At 42.0% G+C, this 18550-nt stretch overlaps 1 protein-coding gene across 5 annotated transcripts in view; it reads right to left on the bottom strand.

Moving 5' to 3' along the window:
- The window catches only part of ZHX3 (zinc fingers and homeoboxes 3), a 61419-nt gene that overhangs the window by 21081 nt on the left and 21788 nt on the right, over positions 1–18550 (bottom strand). For 3 of the 5 annotated variants that reach the window (XM_034787999.1, XM_034788003.1, XM_034788001.1), the window contains one exon: positions 13752–13844. The gene's annotated coding sequence lies outside the window, so the exon portion shown is untranslated. Of the gene's footprint in view, positions 1–12288; positions 12395–13751; positions 13845–18550 lie in introns of all 5 variants that reach the window. The other 2 variants (XM_034788000.1, XM_034788002.1) reach the window with 1 other exon arrangement.

Genomic DNA, 18550 nt, shown 5'->3' with positions numbered 1-18550 from the left:
GGAGCAGATAGATCTGGATTTTCATTTGAAATTCCAACAGGTGAAACCTTGGATCCAGCAGCATTGGAGCCAAGAGGACTCAATTTCTGCTTCACTTTTCTTTTGAAAACTGTTTCTCATTTAAAATATATTTGTTGATCCACTGTAATTTGGACAGTACACTGTGGATAGAACAGAGCTTGAGAATTATTGACACTGTGAACCTTTCTTGACAGAGTTCCACTCTTTCTCTGGCCGTTTAGAATGGCACTTTGAATGTATTTTCCTTACACAGGAGATTCGATTATTTTTTATTAAGATCTCTCTCTCTTCTAGAGGTCAGCTGTGAGATAAAAGCAGCCCAGTTAGTTGCTGCTTGAAATGAAAAGATTTTCCTTAATATCAAGACATTTCAGTTAGTTGAAAGTAGTCGGCATCCTTCAGTCTCGAGAGACCATGGGGATGCGCCCCTGAGAGGGAAAGAATTTACTCAGTTGGTTTTATGGCAGCCGTGAACGTGGCTGAAGAGACCCACTTGAGAGAGACAATCTCTGCTGTATCTGTCACGTTTAAAGGTGATGTTTCGACCCTTTGGGCTCTGCCTTCTGCGAGCTCTTTTCTCCTCTGCTAAGCTGGACGGCTTCCTCTCATAACTCCAGAGGCCTTTTTTAAGCTCATTTCCAAAGGCTGCAGTCCTGAGTGTGATCTTCCCAATTGTCCACAACCATGTCCATTTCTTTGAGGTCTCGCTTGCACACATCCTTGAAATGAAATTTTGGGTATCCTTTGGGTCTTTTTCCAGATGCCAATTCGCTGTAGAGAATGTCCTTTGGCATGCACCCGTCATTCATTCGACACACGTGCCCAAGCCAGCGGAGGCGTCTCTGTCTGAGGAGTGTTTGCATGCTGGGTATACTGGCCCACTTGAATACCTCAGTGTTGGTGACTGTCCCTCCAGGAGATTCCAAAGATTTGATGAAGGCAACACCTATGAAAGCAGTTGAGCCTCTTTTCCCGATGAGACGATAAGGTCCATGTCTCGCTCCCATACAAAAGTGTGCTGATAACACATGCACGATACACACAGATCTTTGTGTGTTCTGTCAGTTTGTTGTTTTGCCATACCCTCTTGTTCAGTCCAGACATTGTTGTGGCGGCTTTTCCAATGCGGCTGTTGAGTCAGGTCAGGCTATGCCTGCTACCGTAATGAGAGTAGACGATACTAACTGTAGCTCATCAAACCCACTGCCTTGTGGGTAGCCCAGGACGGTGTAAAGCTAAGGGAGCAACCCCTGACAGAAAAGCCCCACTGCCTTGTAGTTTAAAGAAACTAAGCAAATTGCACCGTCTTTCTCGTCACCCCAGATGACTTGATAGGCCTCTTCCATGTGTAACGGCTGGGATTTCACCTCATCTAAAAATGACTTAGCAGAAAATCAGAGAGACTAAGCAGAACAACTTCTGAAAGCCAAGAAAAGTAGGACTCCTGCCCTAGTATTCTCTAATGCCCAGCTACTGTGGGTTGATATGGCCAGTAACTGGGGGGGAGGGGTTAGCCTCTGTGGCTTCACAATCCTTAATATTAAATATTTAGCCAGTTTCAAGTAATTTCCAAACAGAACTCTACCAAGGGTGCTTTCAGCTATTATGTACAGTCCTTGCCAGGGTCTTCTCGATGGCCTGTCTGAAGAAAACAGTCCAGTGGAGGGGGGGTCTTCCTTGCTGACTCTGTCATGAACACCAATACGTAATGGTGAACTAGCTAAAGTAGACTGGCTGGTTTGCAACCTTCACAATGTGGGGGTATGGGAGACCACTCTCTATGGCTTGTTCGATATTTGAGCTGTCTGCTGAGACTCAGCAGGTGGTGGACAGGAGCTCACTAAGCCATTCAATAACTGTTTGATGGAAATATCTTTTGGTAGCTATATGGCGTGGACAAGGGAGACTGTAAAGAGCTGTGACAGCCTATTTAAAAGGGTTTTGTTTTTCCGAATAGCGGTCTCCCTCTAAACCTTACTTCAAACTATTGATGTAGTCATTAAACTTGTGGATCAGGATAATGCCTTAATATGGAGAATTTGATTTTAAGAATTCCAGGCACGCTGGAAGAATTGCTTCCCAGTCACTGATTAGTGTGCACACCCGTGAACTGCCAACCATGTACTAACCTCCACTTTGTATTCAAAGCTTTATACAATAGAGTATGTTATTTTAGTACCTTTCAGACGCCAGTTTGAAGATCTCAGAGTGCAATTTGAAAGAATTAAAATACAAATAACACCATATTATCCAATTTTGCTATATCCCTGAATATGTTTAAGGTATTAGATGGTGTTAATATTACAATTTCCCCTTCCACTAGTGACAGACATTCAAAGCTCCAAGTCAAAGCTTAATATGACCTGGCAAAACCAAAAATTTAGGAAAAAATAATAAAGGAAATTACTATCATATGCAAGTCAAAATACATAGAATTTCTATGAAGTTACACTTTACAGACTGGATTTATCATGTTAAAATAACTCCTGAAGAGGAATTAAGTATTGCCCAATTACTGTCAGATTTTATAGAATCTAGTTTCAGGGTTTTTTTCTATATGTTTCAAAACTAATGTACAAATTACCATCAAATTATGGAAATACCAGTATTTTTTTTTTACATTTACCTGAATGCAAAGGTAAATCTATAAAGTTTCCTTAAAGAAAAAAAGAGTTAACACTTTATATCAATATATCTAAAAGTATATCCTAAACTAGTTTACTTTTCTCCTTTACATCTCATTCTCTACCCCATATGAAAAAATGACATTTACTCACCTGTAACCAGAGGGTTTTTTTTTTTTTTTTTTTTTTAAGATAACCTCTTAGCATTCCTACTCTTGGGATGCACCAATCCTGCAGCTTGGCAGGTCCCTTGATCTGACAACTAGGCCCACACTTGCGGGCCCAAGGTGCCTGCTGAGCTGCACTGACCCAAGAGTGGGAATGTGCAGAGGCCACTCGAACGAGAACAAAAGTTTTCCATCAACTCTCTGCTAGGCAGGTGAAACTCTGCATCAGTTACAACTTCTACTTCCTTTGAATCTTTTGTGGAATGGGTATGCAGTAACTTGCATTTTGGCTACAATGTAATTTACAAAGTCTATCCAGTAATTTCATCTTTCAGAAAGCCAGATGAATAATTCTAAGACAGAATCAAGAAATTGTCTGGGTCCAAAACTAATTAGTCTGCTAATAGTTGTGTTATCTACCCAAATCAGATTTCCTGAAAGGTCACTTGCAAAGGCATGTGGGAGGATAGAAGTAGAGAATGGGTTTATACCAATTTTGCTTTTTTAAAATGCATAAAGGCGGCCTGGATGCTGGGTTTTACTTAAAGTCTATTTCCCTGATTGTCTGTAGTGGTGTTGTTGGTCCCAGGATATAAGAGACACAAGGCAGGTGAGGTAATATCTTTTATTGGACCAACTTCTGTTGGGGGAAGGGACAAGCTTTTGAGCAGGTTGTTTTGTAAATTAGACTAGATTGACTGGAGAATTAGTAGGCCTATGACAACGTCACCAGTTGGAAGGAAGTGAACCTCAAATGAGAGAAGAATGGATTTTTATTGACTGTTTTGGTCTTGTTACAATCTATTTAATGGAAATCCTTGGGAGAAAAACTCTATTAGGAGTCCCACTTTCCATCCCCTTCAATTAAGAGTTGAAAAGGAATTATTCCTCATTTATACCACTGTAAGCAAGAGCCCACCCTGGCCATGTTTCTTCTCATCTGATGTAACTAAGATATTAGCTCACCTCTCTTCATTTTAGATTATCCCTTCAGTTCAGAGCAGGCCATAAGACTATCCCTTATTTCTCCAGAATGTAGTGAGACTACCTTTCAGTTAGCCAGTCTAAATCATGCCATGTTATCAATCGTGCGTATGGCGCAGTATAGATGATTCGTTGTGTTTAGCTTAACTGACAGCTAACAGCATGATAAACTAAACTCCAGCAGGATTCCGCACAGAAGAGCATACTGGAAAAGTGCATATGTAGTGTCAGCATGCAGCCCACAAAATAAAGGAATTCAGAAAACTGGTAATGGACTTCTGGAGCCTTTCTTCTCTAGGTCACCAGTTCAAATCCAACCCAGGTTAGCCAAAATCAAAGGAGGCACCTATGGGATGGGAGTTGGTGGTCTAAGTCTGATTTCTGCTATACATTTGTCCACTACAGCACGAAACCAGTTACAGTTGTCAGTCGTAGGCTATGTCTACACTGTCCACCTTACAACGGTTCAGCTGTGCTGTTGTAAGGTGTGATGTGCAGCTGCCCTTTATTGCTTTATTTATCCAAGCGACAAAATAAAACCACCTCCAACAAAGGGCAGTAGCTTCGTCGCCAAGAGCATGGCTCCCGCTGCCAAAGCGCTGTCCACACCAGAGTTTTTTGTCATTAAAACTTTTGTCGTTCAGGGACGTGTTTTTTCCACACCCCCTGAGTGACAAAAGTTTTAATGCAGAAAGTGCTAGTGTAAACATAGGGCTGGTCTACACTGGGGGGGGGGGGTGAGGTGGAGGAATCGATCCAAGATATGCAACTTCAGCTACGCGAATAGCATAGCTGAAGTCGAAGTATCGAATTACCTGGGGTCCACACGGTGCGGGATCGACGGCCGCGGCTCCCCTGTCAACTGCGCTACCACCGCTCGCTCTGGTGGAGTTCCGGAGTCGACGGTGAGCGCGTTCAGGGATCGATATATCATGTCTTAACAAGATGCGATATATCGATCCCGGATAAATCGATTGCTACCCGCCGATACGGCGGGTGGTGAAGACGTACCCATAGCCTTAGAAAGAGCCCAAGGAGATGTGGGATTAACTAGCATGACAGCACAGGGAAAGCTTGATGCTGCCCATCCTGTGAATAAGGAACGCACAGCAGTCTCCATGGCTAAGAACTTTAACCTGCGCTAAATGAATGAGAGTGAGAGGGTAACAATGTAAATAAATCAGGGTGTTACTAAGGTCTGCAAGGACAGGTTACATTCCCAATTATGCTGCCACAACCTAACTATGCTACTATTTTATTCTAAATCTACTTTAAGTCTGAAACCCTGAAGTATAAAATTATTTAGCTACTGGCAGATTTGCTGAGCTGCCAAAATCCACTCAGCGTCTGGGGCCGAGGGAAGAAAAACAATCTCTTTGTTTTTCCAAGCAGTTGCTTTCTTCCAGTTTGGAGAGGTGAGACGAGAGCGTGGAAGCATCTTAATGAAACAGCACCAAAGCGACAGCATGTCAAGTGGGATAAAGCACAGGAGGGTAAGAATTCCCCTCTGTACAGAAGCCTGCAATGGGGTTGCTGTAATCACCTGTAGGGAAAAGATTAAGGGGATGGATGTTGGATGTCTATAAAATATAACGGGAGAAACAGCAAGTCTGCAGGGCTCATCTCTGATCAACTCAAACACTCAAGATAGCTTCAATTCATAGTAAAGCCCTTCAGTGTAAGACTCTTAAGATCAACCAGGCAAATCCTAAATCAAGCAGATCAGTCAAGTGGCCAATGTGAGGCAGGGTAGCCAAGATCATCATAGAAGAGAGAGGCTTCCAGCAAGACTTCACTTAATGCATAATCTTGTAAACACCACTTTGCCTTGGTAATTGGAAAGTAGCTTGGGATATTCTGCCTCCCAAATCCCTATACCCAGGGTAATATGCAGAGCCCTGAGGCAATCTGCTTCTACACTGAAAGGATTTGGGAGTCACTAGCCGCAAGCCTCTAAATTTAGAGCCTGCTGCTCTGTTCTGTAGCTGTCATCCTCTTCTCCACCCCCATGCGAAAGTTGGACAAATCTATCTCAGCAGCATTCTGAAACTGCCAGGTATGACTGGTGCAGTGGTGCCAGCCAAACAGAAGATACCCTGATCTTCATCTCTTTGATTATAGAAGTTTCCACTCTAAGCAATGGTATAAAAAAAAAAAAAAAAAATCCTGGGCAGACTAGCAGGAAAGCGATTTCATTTCCCAGCACTGAAAAAGTTTAGTTGTCCCAAGTCTGTGCCTTACTGTTAATTGCTTTTATCATTTTAAGATACAGTAAACATCAGTTCACTTACAGCCAATGCAGACTGTGCAAAGACATACAAAACTAGCAAAGGAGGTGTCTATGCTAGAGAAATTGTTGGCAGCTTCCCTTTTGTTTTCAAGGCAATTTCCACTAACCACTCCCACCCCACTTTCAGTCAACTTCTAGGCCCGATCTACACTACCGAGTTAGGTCAACGTAAGAAAAATATTTTTTTCTAGGAACTCTCCTTGCGTGGCCTCTGCCACGTGATTTTGGATGCTCTCATTCAGAAGTGAAGTGGCCTTAGTTCACCATAGCTCAGTCTTCCTTAAAGGCCACTTCACTTCTGAATGACAGCGTCCACGTGGGTTAAATGCGCTTTAACTTATGCACACTAACTTCACACCTTTAGTTAATTTGTCTTAACCTTTGTGAGTGCCCCAGTGAAGACAAGCACTCGGATGAAGTGAAACCTCTTTGTAGCCAAGAACTCACCCCAGAAAAGGAAATGGTGCTTTAACCCCAGAGACATTTTTTAAGTTATCTGGGAACCATCTCTAACGTAACTGGGAAGATGCTGAGCACAAATTGTTAGACTGAGCTGTAAGGTTATAAATTGCTAACAATTTGGCATAGGTAAGTATTCTTGATCCAAGTGTCTGTATCAACCCACAAAAAACACAGGGGCCAGATTTTCAAAATGGTTCGGCCCCTGAGGCACCTAAAAGAAATGACTGGAATTTCAAAGTGACTGCAGCACCCAATGGCTCCCATAACTTAATAATGTCTGAAAACCTCGCCACTTCATTTAGGAGTCTCAATAGGAGCTGTGCTCCTTTGACCATCTGACTCCAACTGTGAGGGCTGAGCAGCACGTCTGAAAATCTGGCCCTTGGTCCAGTTCCGTGTGAGGCGATAGCCATTCGTAAGCACTTCAGAAGTTTGACTTTAGCCACCCGTCGGCCTGTTACAGTGAATGCCAGATGAGGAAGTTATTGTCATTTGCCTGGATATTTTCCATTACATGGCAGCCGCTTCTCCTGTAAGTGCAGGTTGTCTCATGAAAACAGATAGCGTTCTAGGTGCTAATAAACTCACTGCTCCCCAACAGTCTCCATCTCTGGGCTTAAATCTGGCCCTGAAGATCCAGCCAATTGAGCTGAGAAGGGATTAGATAACATAACACCTCGCTCCTGTAAAGCACTGTTCATCAGTAAATCTCAAAACCTTTTACCAAGGAGGTCAATATCATTATCCCCATTTTACAGATTGGGAAACTGGGAGCAACATGAATGTGAAATGACTTGCCTAAAGATACTCCATATGTCAATGCGAGGAATAGAACCCAGATCTCCTGAATCCCATCCAGTGCTCTATTCACTAGGCAACACTGCCTCCTCCGATGTCAGGCAAGCCATTGACGTTTGACACAAGGAGAAAAAAAAATTAGCAAAAGCACCATAGGAAAGCAGCAGAATAAACCCCAGAAAGAAAATGCTAGGTAGAGGTAAGTGCAGGAGAAAGCATCATTTCATCTCTGCTGTACCACACATAGGTATTTCTCCTGCCATTTGCAATCTACTTAGAGGCCACTCAGGAGTCCGGCCACCAAATTTAAAATTAAGGAAGAGTCTAATAAATTACCAAATGCTTCTCCATTTGAGTACGTGGGACTCCACACACCTTGCTATTGGCGTGTGTAGTGGGTCTGGATGGTAGGAGGGGAAACAATTTACAGGTCACCTTCAAAATAATTCAAATTCCTCCACATAATTTTTCCAGTGAGACTAGAACAGAGTTACACAAAAACCAAAAACCTTAATGCCCCTTATATACACACTCCCTTTAACAAGTTTTGGCCTAAAGAAGCATCCTTTGCCTTCCATCGAAGGTATTTATATGGCACCTGTTACCATATCATTTGAGCACCTCGCAATTTGTAATGTAATTATTCTTACCAGGACAGCGCTATTATCCCAGTTTTACAGGTGGGGAACTGAGGCACAGAGAGACTAAGTGACTCGGCCAAGGTCACATGGGAAGCCTGTGGCACAGCAGACCATTGAACCCAGGCCTCCCAAGTTCCCTAGACAATGGATCTTCCTTCCGAGGGAAATATCAGAGGAAATTATATTCATCCCCAGTTTCCACATCAAAGCGCTAAGTAACAAAAGAGTATCCCAAACTAAACGGACATAGACTAAATTATCAGAATTTTTCTCCTGTCCAACCTAATGTGCCAGTAAAGGTGTTTTAGTCAAAATGTTTCTTTTTAAAAAAAAAAATCAATTGCAATGTTATTGGTGTGACAATATGAATGACTTCTTTGGTACAGCAGACATAGCAATGCAAAAGTATGTGCAGGGTGCTGGAACAATTTGTATAGTAGGGGTGCTGAGAGACATTGAACCAAATTGTAAACCCTGTACAGGATGGAAACCACTTCAAGCCAGGGGGTGTGGCAGCACCCCTAGTTCCTTTTACCTTTTGTAAAACTTTAGATCATGGGCGGAGATGAGTAGGGTATTGTTTTGTTTTGGAGGGTTGCCTCTTCTAAGCAAGAACATGATAGAACAGTTCATAAGTTTAATCTTGGCATTATATCTTCATTTATAAATATGTACATTCAGAGACGCACTAAAGAGAATATGATCATGTCAATAGTAGGCCAGACTTCAATAACTGTGCATCTCACTGGCCATTTGCACATACCCTTATCTTGAATGTATGCATAACTATGGTATTGACAAGCACAAACTATGTGTGTAAACATACAAACAGAGTTATAGAAAAAAAGCTTGATAAATACATTTTATTCTTCACCTTTTAGCCCCTAAAGGAAGATTGTCTGCAAGCTGCAACTACTGAGTTATGAAGAAGCAAGCACTCAGGCTCCAAACGGTACCCTTTTCCATTCATGGAAATTAGAGATGGAAACCGCTACTAAAAGGCTGCTGACTATAAAGGCACATTACAAACTCAGGGGAGGATCTTCAGGCCTCCTGCATAGAAGAGTTACAACAGATGACACAGGGTATTTTAAAAAAAGTCTCAACAGCTGAGGACGACCCAACCATTTCTGTGAACATCTTGAGGATACAGGTAATTTTGTAAATGATAGACGCGCTGGGCAATAGATTTAGAAAAGCCCATATAAGACATCATTGTGTATTAGCATAACATAGAATACATGGTGAAAAGTCATAATAACCAAGTTGGGTCTTGCCAAGAAACTTCGGCAGTGTTTTAACCACCAGTGGCCTAGCATTTTACTAATTATTTTTTTCACGTTTAGTATAAGCTATTTAATGTGCCAGTTTGCTACTGCCCATGTATCTCAAGCAGATGTTTCAAAAGGTAACTGAAATGTCTGCTTTTGGTGGCAAGGGAAATCTCACCTGTGTTGCTAGTTGGAAAAACCTTAACAGTATTATGGACACACATATTTGTATGTGTAAGCTTGAGGACAGACAAAAAGAGGAAAATATCCAACACCTTGTGGTCTATTCCGGGAAGAGCTTTGCCGTTTTAAGGGAGTGGTTATGGCCCCCTGTTTGACAGGTGATGAATTTATTCTGCATTGTTTCAAACCCATCATCACAGCTAAACTCTACAGTCATACAGGATCTGGCTAAGCCTGTGTCAAAAGTGGTATAACTTTTTTTATATAAGACTAGCAGAATTAGATTAAAGTTGGCACCATGTGCCATTGTATGTGTTTGTGCATGTGTGTGTATATATAACATCTTTTTAAAGATCACCAAGATTAATTTTTATTTTTTTAGAAAAAGCAAAATGTAGTCTCCAGTAAGATTGTATTTTTAAAAATAGGTTTCTTTTCTAGTTGATTAGTGTGCAGCCAGCGCAATCTCACCAAAAGCAAAATGCTGTTTCTGTCCTTTATTCCTGGCAAAACATCATTCCGATGCAGCTGCTTAACTAATAGAATACTAGCACTTTTGGTTAGCAGCCCAATAGGTATAATGGCAGTCCCTGGTCCACTTATGTGTCATAGGTCCTCACAAATAAAGTATGTCGTCACTCTTACTCATTTCCCCCCATTCCAACTGAAGAGCAAATTCCGTGTTACAGCCAGAGCAGCCTAAGTCAGAGCTTTCAGTCAGAGGATCCAATTACACGCTGTGAAAGTATCACATGATTTTAACGTCAGATGTCCTATTTTAATTATGACCCCACAGTTTGAATATAGGTCATCCCGTCACAAGGGCTAGCTCAACAACTTCCACAGCTACGCCTCAAATGGGGCATGAGTAATCTGACTGAACCGGTACCCATAGGCCTACTAATACGTTGCCTGGGAACCACGCTGTAAGATATAGCACTAGAAAAGAAACCCAAAATCAAATGTTATCGACTCCCACTTATTATCTCTGTTACAGTAGCACCTAGACGACCAGGGCTGCATTGTGCTAGGTGCTGTATAGATACGGTGTGAGAGACAATCCTTCTCCCAAAGGACCTACACTGTAAATAGACAAGACCCGATGGGAGTGAGGAAAGAGATGGATGAAGTGACTTGACGAGGTCACAAAGCAGGGTCAGTGGCAGAGCCAGGATTAGAACCCACATCTCCTGACTCCCAATCCAACAGCCCATCTACTAGACCACACTACCTCTCACTCCCTATTAATTTGCCTGTAGATTACAAAATAATGATAGCTTTCAAATACTTCAGTTTCACCTCAGGCATCACTGCTGCTCTTGTTTTGCTTGTTTACGATGTGCACATGCATCATCACACTGAACAATCCCATTCTGTCAGTACACCCCTCTGGAATGTTTGGTACTTTAAAATGGGCAGATCTAACCCGCAATATTGGCCACACAATATGAGAAATCAGATTAACAGTAGAGGAAGCACAACTAAAAGAAATGGAATGAATATCCAAGCCCAGCTCCATTCCTATCACTCTTTAATACAGGTGTTGGAAGAAGAGACTAAGCAAGACTGCCAAACTGAATTTTATAATAAATTATTATTTTCTAGTTCTAGTTATCTCAGAGCCAAGCTATGCACTTTTAAACTCTATTCCTAGGAACAGGTATTGAGAACTAAGGTTTGCTCAAAAGAAGGTACGCCCAGCATGTTTTCCCATGACTTCAATAAATCCTGCAAACATTCTGGGCTTTGTACCCAACGAGACTACTTAAATCTAGGGAGGGGAAGAATTAGCTCATGCAAAACACAAATAAACTTGTTTCACATTTGTAATCTAAGAGAAAAATATAAAGCAGGCTGAACGCATATTAATACACCCATGCTAGTATAATCCTTTGAAAACAGAAAGGAAATTATAATAAACTATTACTTTTTGTGAAAAATAGCAGAGTTCTAAGAGCACGGACACCAATAGTTTATTTCCTTAAAGCTGCTTAATGTGATATCAGAAACCCACCATGTGGCAAAGCAGGCTTGTCATCAGGCAGAGAGGATGATATGTTCCTACAATGCCTCTGAGCTGTCTTTATGAATAAATGCGTAAGTAACTAACAATGTTGTTTTCTGCAAACGTAACACAAAGAAAGCCACTCGGCTCACATGAACTCTTTCCACACAAGTCATCCAACTAGATTTTTCATTATTCAGGGGAGAATACCAGGAGATGTACACATGGTTTAAAAATGTGTCTGATAGGTCCCACCCCAAACAATTCACCACCACAAACAAAATTAATAATGGCAGTGTTAAGCTGCAAAGGAATGTTATCCCATGACTATTGCCAGCTCTGCTGTTTATAAGGTAGGACAATTCAAAGTATGTACATGAGGGTACCAAAGTTCACTGTATTTGCAGGATTACTAGTGTAAGATGTTCGGGGATTTGATACACACATAATGGGTTAAAAATCTAGTTAGGCAAACTCTAAGAGGACTGCGTAAGGGCTGCAGGTGTATCCCAATGTATCATTCACTAAAATCATTGAATACTAACTACACGGCCCATTAATTTATCTTTAAGGAGAGAAATTGTTAACAGTCTAATTTTAGTACACAACAGGGAGCGTGTCAGGAAAGCAATAGGTTCAATAACAATATCAGCCCACCTGCAATGCTCCTAACAAGGAAATATCTTCCTAAAATAGCATATGGGCTATCCGTCCTGACTGGGTGGTGAAGGACAGATAGGGTGGAAACATTCACAGCATTTCAAAATCCTCCAACTGTGGTAAGAGATGGTTATTTGTTGCGTGAATGAGTTTAGGGTGAACAAGACAGGCTGCTGGCTTACATTTAGTCATAGACGTTTAACAATAAATTTAACATATTCTTCTTTTATGAATCGGAGGGATTCTGCTTTGCTTCAACACAGGACTGGTCTCTAACGCTCTGCAATACTGAGACAGAAAACAGAGTGCAATTATTGGCTCAGGCCTCTTAGCTGTGACTTAGCAGAAGCAGCACATGCATTGCTTTTCTGCAACCCCTTTGGCCAAATACAGGTAGGAGCAGTGTTGATAGACTCAAAGACTTTAAGGCCGGAAGGGACCATCATGATCATCTAGTCTGACCTCTTGAACACGGCAGGCCACGGAACCTCACCCATCCACTCCTGCAATAGGCCCATAGCCTCTGTCTGAATTACTGAAGTCCTCAAATCTTGATTTAAAGACTTAAAGTTACGGTTGCTGTAGTATAACCTCGAGGGGTATTTTTGGAGGTGGGGTTGGGCAGGGAGTGGGAGAGAGGGGACTGATACGTAAGTTGTTGTGTTAAAATCAGCCCGTAGAGGACCCTCTAACACTCCCCAAATATATCTTTAGATCCCACTCTGTGCCCTTGCTGGTGATGCAGAATCTGCATTCAGCTGCCTGCAGCCCCAGTGCCAAGAAGGATTCATGAACAACACAGCCGAATAACTCGTATGCATTTGAAGCTGACTTTGTCCTGTGAGTAGATACAAATTTAGGGGCAAAGCCTTTCCTCAAGGGTCCCTTGAGAGCACAACCAGTGCGGCTGGGCTCTGGCCCCTGGGTGGAGTGTAGTTCCTTTGCTGAGTGCTAACGTGCAGGCCACAGGAGGCGCATGCGCCGCTGCATGAAAAGGCAGGAAGGGGAGTGCAGAGTCCTCTCTGAGCGCCTATACCTCAATAAAAGAATGTGGCTGGCCCAGGTCAGCTGACTCAGGCTGTGGTGCTAACAACTGAAGTGCAGATGTTTGGGCTCGGGCTGGAGCCTGGCCTCTGAAAGCCCACGAAGGGGAAGCCTGGCCTCCAGCCCGAGTCTGAACGCCTACACTGCTATTGTTAGCTATGCGACCCGAGCCCGAAGAGCCCGGGGCCAAATGACCCAGGTTGTGACTCAGTACCGCAGCTTACTGCAATGTAGACGTACCCAAATGTTTCAGCCACTGGGCTACATTAGCTTCCAAGGGAGCATCTCCCAGCAACTCTATGGCCTGGAAGTAGGACTCATTCTCCCTCTGCCTTTCATTATCCTTCTTGCCAAGACCTCAGAATGGGTGCTCAGGCCAGTGACTGGGCATTTTAGTATCTCATTCAATTACGTATTCAGAATATATAGGTACCCTCTAAAATTAATACATAGCTACTCAATTTTCACTATAATGCAAGAAAAGGGATGTAGATTGAAATATGCCATGTTTCTCTGGTCAGACAAACCCTATGCATTCACACATGTTTTTATCTTACGTGTGTCTACACACAAACTATAAAATACCAAAACTGCTACTTACCTGTAAAATGTATTGCTTTCCAGCTCTTCCTCCTTACTTGTATGCATTGTTCAAGTGGCAGTAGTCCCTTCCCTGCAGTCAAGATTCAGGGCTCTAAGAAACAAGAGAAAATATCACCCCAAAATTTACTACTGTGGTTCCAAAGGGAAATATGACCTTCTTCCTATAAATAATAATACAAATACAAACTAGCCTGGAATTTGAGTTGATTGCGCAAGTCACTACACATTCACAATGCCTTCTGCCCATATATAGACTATAATATCGGCAAAGTACCCAATAAAGTCTCCTTCAATTTCTCACTTAATTAGAAAGGAGACCCATTATTTAAAGTCAGTTTAATAAAATGGATTAGTTTCTGAGCACTCAGCTAGGTACCAAGATTTTCAAAACTGCATACGGCAAAGATGAATATGCACCGGAAAATGAAAAATGCAGCAGCTACAACACCACTAGTTATCTGTAGCTGTTCAGCTGGTTTCCCAAAGTAGCGGAAAGCCATAAAGATTAACTAGCCAGGAACATGTTTAAAGTAGCGATCACAGCAGCCTAACCAACGGGGCTGCAGCCTGTAGCTAAATATAAACCTGCAGTTTTACTTTTAGCTTTGTGCTTTCTTTCCCTGCTCCATTTTCCTCAGCTGCTGTCCAGTCCCATACGCTTCCTGCCATAAACAGCAAAGTCAGCCCAAGATATTTCATAATTTGTAAACATATCCTTATCGAGGGGATAAATGACCAAGTAGAGGATTGGAACTAAATTCAGAGACAGATAAAATTACACGTAAAAACTGTCCTGGAAAAAGGTAGGCTAAAAGTCATACCAGGATAGGAAATCAGAAAACCACACTAGAATTTACCAGGAAGGAAAATTCACACTTGCTAATTGCTTCTTGCTAAAGCTTGGGGGTGGGGGAACTGTCAGTAGCCTGGCTAGTTTCCTAGCGCTTAACATATCTGTTGCAACTTCCACTAGAAAACCCCAGCAAAGCGGTGTCACTGCAATCCAAAGCACCTCTGTCTTCTGCAGCAGGCAGCTATTCCCAGCCACAAGTCCCTTGCCAAATCTGTGCTGTTTATTAAGCCGCTTCTTTCAGGTTAGGATCTGCTTAAGATAAGCAGCTCTCTCAACTACTTGGTTTTGGTCAGAGAAATGTATTCGATGAAGTATAACAGTCATTTTTCCATCAAGATGACCGGTGCAGAAATATGTGTAAAGTGGTGATGGAGGGGATTTCCCTTTTATTGTCTGTTAGAAGCTTCCACTATCACCCCCACATTACCAAAACAGGACATCATGCGAATACAGTTAGAAACAAACAGGAGCCAAATTATCTATATAGATCTGGGAAGAGTGATCATTCAGGCCCTATATGTGCCAACATGGTTCGATGGTCTGTGGATTTTTAAGCATATTAATTATCCATACTATTCACAAAACAACCCATGTATGGAATCGGACATCTCCCTTTCAATAGCATGGAGCCACTTACTGTATCTTAGTCATTTGATAGCATATCAATGGCATTTTTCAATTTAAATACAGAACAATGTATGGTGGAATTAAAAAAAAGCTTACCTTTTCTTCAAAGGGTATTAAGCAGCACACAGAAACATACTCTACACTTTTCCCTTTATCAACAGCAACTTACATTCCTGATCTTAAAAGAAAAATGACTTCTCTACTGTAGTTATTCTCTGTAAAGCTTGTTTGATATCACTATTCCTGTGATCGTATGACTCCAACTTAGACTTGGAAGTTACTTTCACTATATCTAAGGCCTCCTCTCCACCCACTCCGACTCACAGGGTTCGGATGACTGTTTGGTAACTATAACAGCAAAGAGCAGTTTGTGATGTCATAGAAACCTTTATGAAGGCACATCAGTTTCCTGGGCTGTACTTCATGGGCCAGATTTTTTCGAAGGTATGTGTGCATATGCATTCAGTAGTTTTCAACCAGGGGTACACGTATCCCTGGGGTTATGCAGAGATCTTCCAGGGGGTACATCAACTCATCTAGATATTTGCCTAGTTTTACAATAGGCTACATAAAAAGCACTAGCGAAGTCAGTACAAACTAAAATTTCATACAGACTGACTTGTGCATACTGGTCTATATACACCTCTACCCCGATATAACGCGACCCAATATAACACAAATTCGGATATAACGCAGTAAAGCAGCTCTCCGGGGTGGCGGGGCTGCATGCTCCGGTGGATCAAAGCAAGTTTGATATAACGTGGTTTCACCTATTACACGGTAAGATTTTTTGGCTCCCGAGGACAGCGTTATATCAGGGTAGTGGTGTATTATACACTGAAATGTAAGTACAAAATTTATATTTCAATGGATTTCTTTTATAATTATATGGTAAAAATGAGAAAATCAGCAATTTTTCAGTAACAGTGATGCTGAGACACTTGAATTTTTATGTCTGATTTTGTAAGCATGTAGTTTTTAAGTGAGGTGAGACTTGGGGGTACACAAGACAAATCAGACTCCTGAAAGGGGTACAGGAATCTGGAAAGGTTGAGAGCCAGTGCATTAGAACATAGATCATGACCTGTGCACACAAAAATAGACATGCATTTTGGAAGTCTATCCCTATATCTGACAGGTCATGAGTAACAGAACAAGTGGGGGGGGGGGGAGGGAGGAACCCGCTTTAAATTCTTGCCAAATGCCTTTCCTGCCTGCATATTTTTATCAAATGTTTATTTTTAACCAGTTAGACTTCAACACACTTTGGGAATGAGCCAATGTAGAATGTCAGAACCTTGACATAACAGATATGCCAGGAAAAGTTCAAGTGCTTTTTATTCTAGTAGACTGCAAAAAGATCGTGTAACAACAAGCACAGGGTTGAAAGTCTTATAGGCAGCTTATCTGTAATTCTTTCTGTGATAGTAGCAATTAGAGAGATCCATAGTTTTCATAGATCCAAGCTTATCTTTACAGTTATTCACTGTCCGTTTATTGTACAGAATATCAATACCAGTCTGAGTCCAATTCACCTCTAGACAATAACCACATGGCCAAGATTTTAAGAAGCAATTAATGCTTTTGAATACCTGGATTTTTGGGTGCCCAAATTAAGAAAAGGGGTCATATATTCAAAGAGTCGGTGCTTAGAACTTTCTGAAAATAAGGTACTTTTTAAGGGGTCTCAATTTGGGGGCACTGAAAATGTGAAGCCCCCCAAATCACTAGTCACTTTTGTAAGGTTTAGACCTAGATAGTCAAATATGGCAGTGTGAACCCTTACCCAGCATGGTTATAAAACAGCACAGGCCAGTTCTTGACAGGTAAAAAAAGGAGGAGCTTTGCTGCTGCGATGACAACTAAACACCCTCTTGGAGAGTTTGGGCTAAAACTGCAGGCACGTGAGCAGTGTGTGAGAATAGTGTGTGAGAACGACCAACAGTGAAACTGTCCACACAACGTATCATCAACTGGACAGAGATGACTGTTAATGACTAAACTTTTTCAAAGAGAGAAATCTTAGGGGTTCCTTCTAATAATACATGTTCAAAATTTTCCAGTTTACTGTGACTCTTTATATTAATGATTTCCAGAGAAGCCCGATTACATACTAAGAATACTCTCTGAATTGCCAGCACCACCTAGCTTTGCTGCTCTTCCAACTAACCACAACCTCCTCAAGAAAGCAGCAAAGCTGAGCAGATGTTTGATCCGTGAAACTAAGTAATTACATATGAAACACTTCCATGGAAGGGGAGAGGTGAACCGGTTCCTAAACATTTCAACCAAAGCTTCAGTCATCTGTCCTAACACCCTCAGGAATTGAAAAGTCCTTCTGCTTCCAGGCACCAGTTTCAGTTCAGTATTTTCTTGGATGGTTTTCAGTAAGCCACATGTTTTCTTATTACTGCGTAGGGCACACGGACTGCTCAGCACAAAGCCGACTTAAGGGGAATGTAGAGTTGAAGCGGATACTTTGTATGCATACTGAGGAAGGTAGCACAGTAACAACTTCTCCAAGCCTCTCTCTGAAGGAGGTCAAGCTGCTAAAGAGGGAAGTGACACTTGTGGAAGGAAACAATTTAACTGTCTGGTGGCCTCCAAGAGGGGTTCTCAAAATGTGTTACTTTCTTCCAGCTGAGTAACAGTTCCAGGGCTGTGGAGAAGCTACTCCTCTGATCAAGCACTCTGGCAATAGTCCTACTTCAAAAAGGGAACTGGATGAATGCCTTCTCTGGTACAGCAGAGGGAATCACCTAGACCCATTCGCTGGGCTGCTCCCTCTCCTATGCTTCCTACTGTCCATAATAAATTTGTTAGTCTCTAAGGTGCCACAAGTACTCCTGTTCTTCTTTTTGCGGATACAGAGTAACACGGCTGCTACTCTGAAACCTGTCATAATAATATGGGGGCAGATGGGGGGGAGGGGGTTAAAAGTACTTCTGAACTCACCCGGTCAGCCTACTCCAAGGCAGTCATTTGTACTGGCTCCTATTACGTACCCGGCAATGATTGTCTTGAACTATGTTCTGCTGTTTATTATGCCTCTTGAGTTGATTGACATTCACCCTTTCCATGCCAGAAGGCTAGTCTGCCAACAGTAACTGCAGTTCCACGATGGCAGCTCCATTTCAGTGAGACCAAGGGGACAAAGGATTTCACTTGTCTACACATTTCTAGCAAAGGAAAGATTTCCAAATGCGGGTGCCTAAAGTTAGGCACATAAGTGGCTTGATTTTCAGAGGTGCTGGATACCTGTAGCCCCTACTCATTTCAATGGGAAATGTTTTGAAAAATCAAGCCACTTATATCAG

The sequence above is a fragment of the Trachemys scripta genome, chromosome 12 (genome assembly GCF_013100865.1).
Source record: "Trachemys scripta elegans isolate TJP31775 chromosome 12, CAS_Tse_1.0, whole genome shotgun sequence".
Classification (NCBI taxonomy): Eukaryota; Metazoa; Chordata; order Testudines; family Emydidae; genus Trachemys; species Trachemys scripta.
This window is presented reverse-complemented; position numbering and strand designations above follow the sequence as displayed.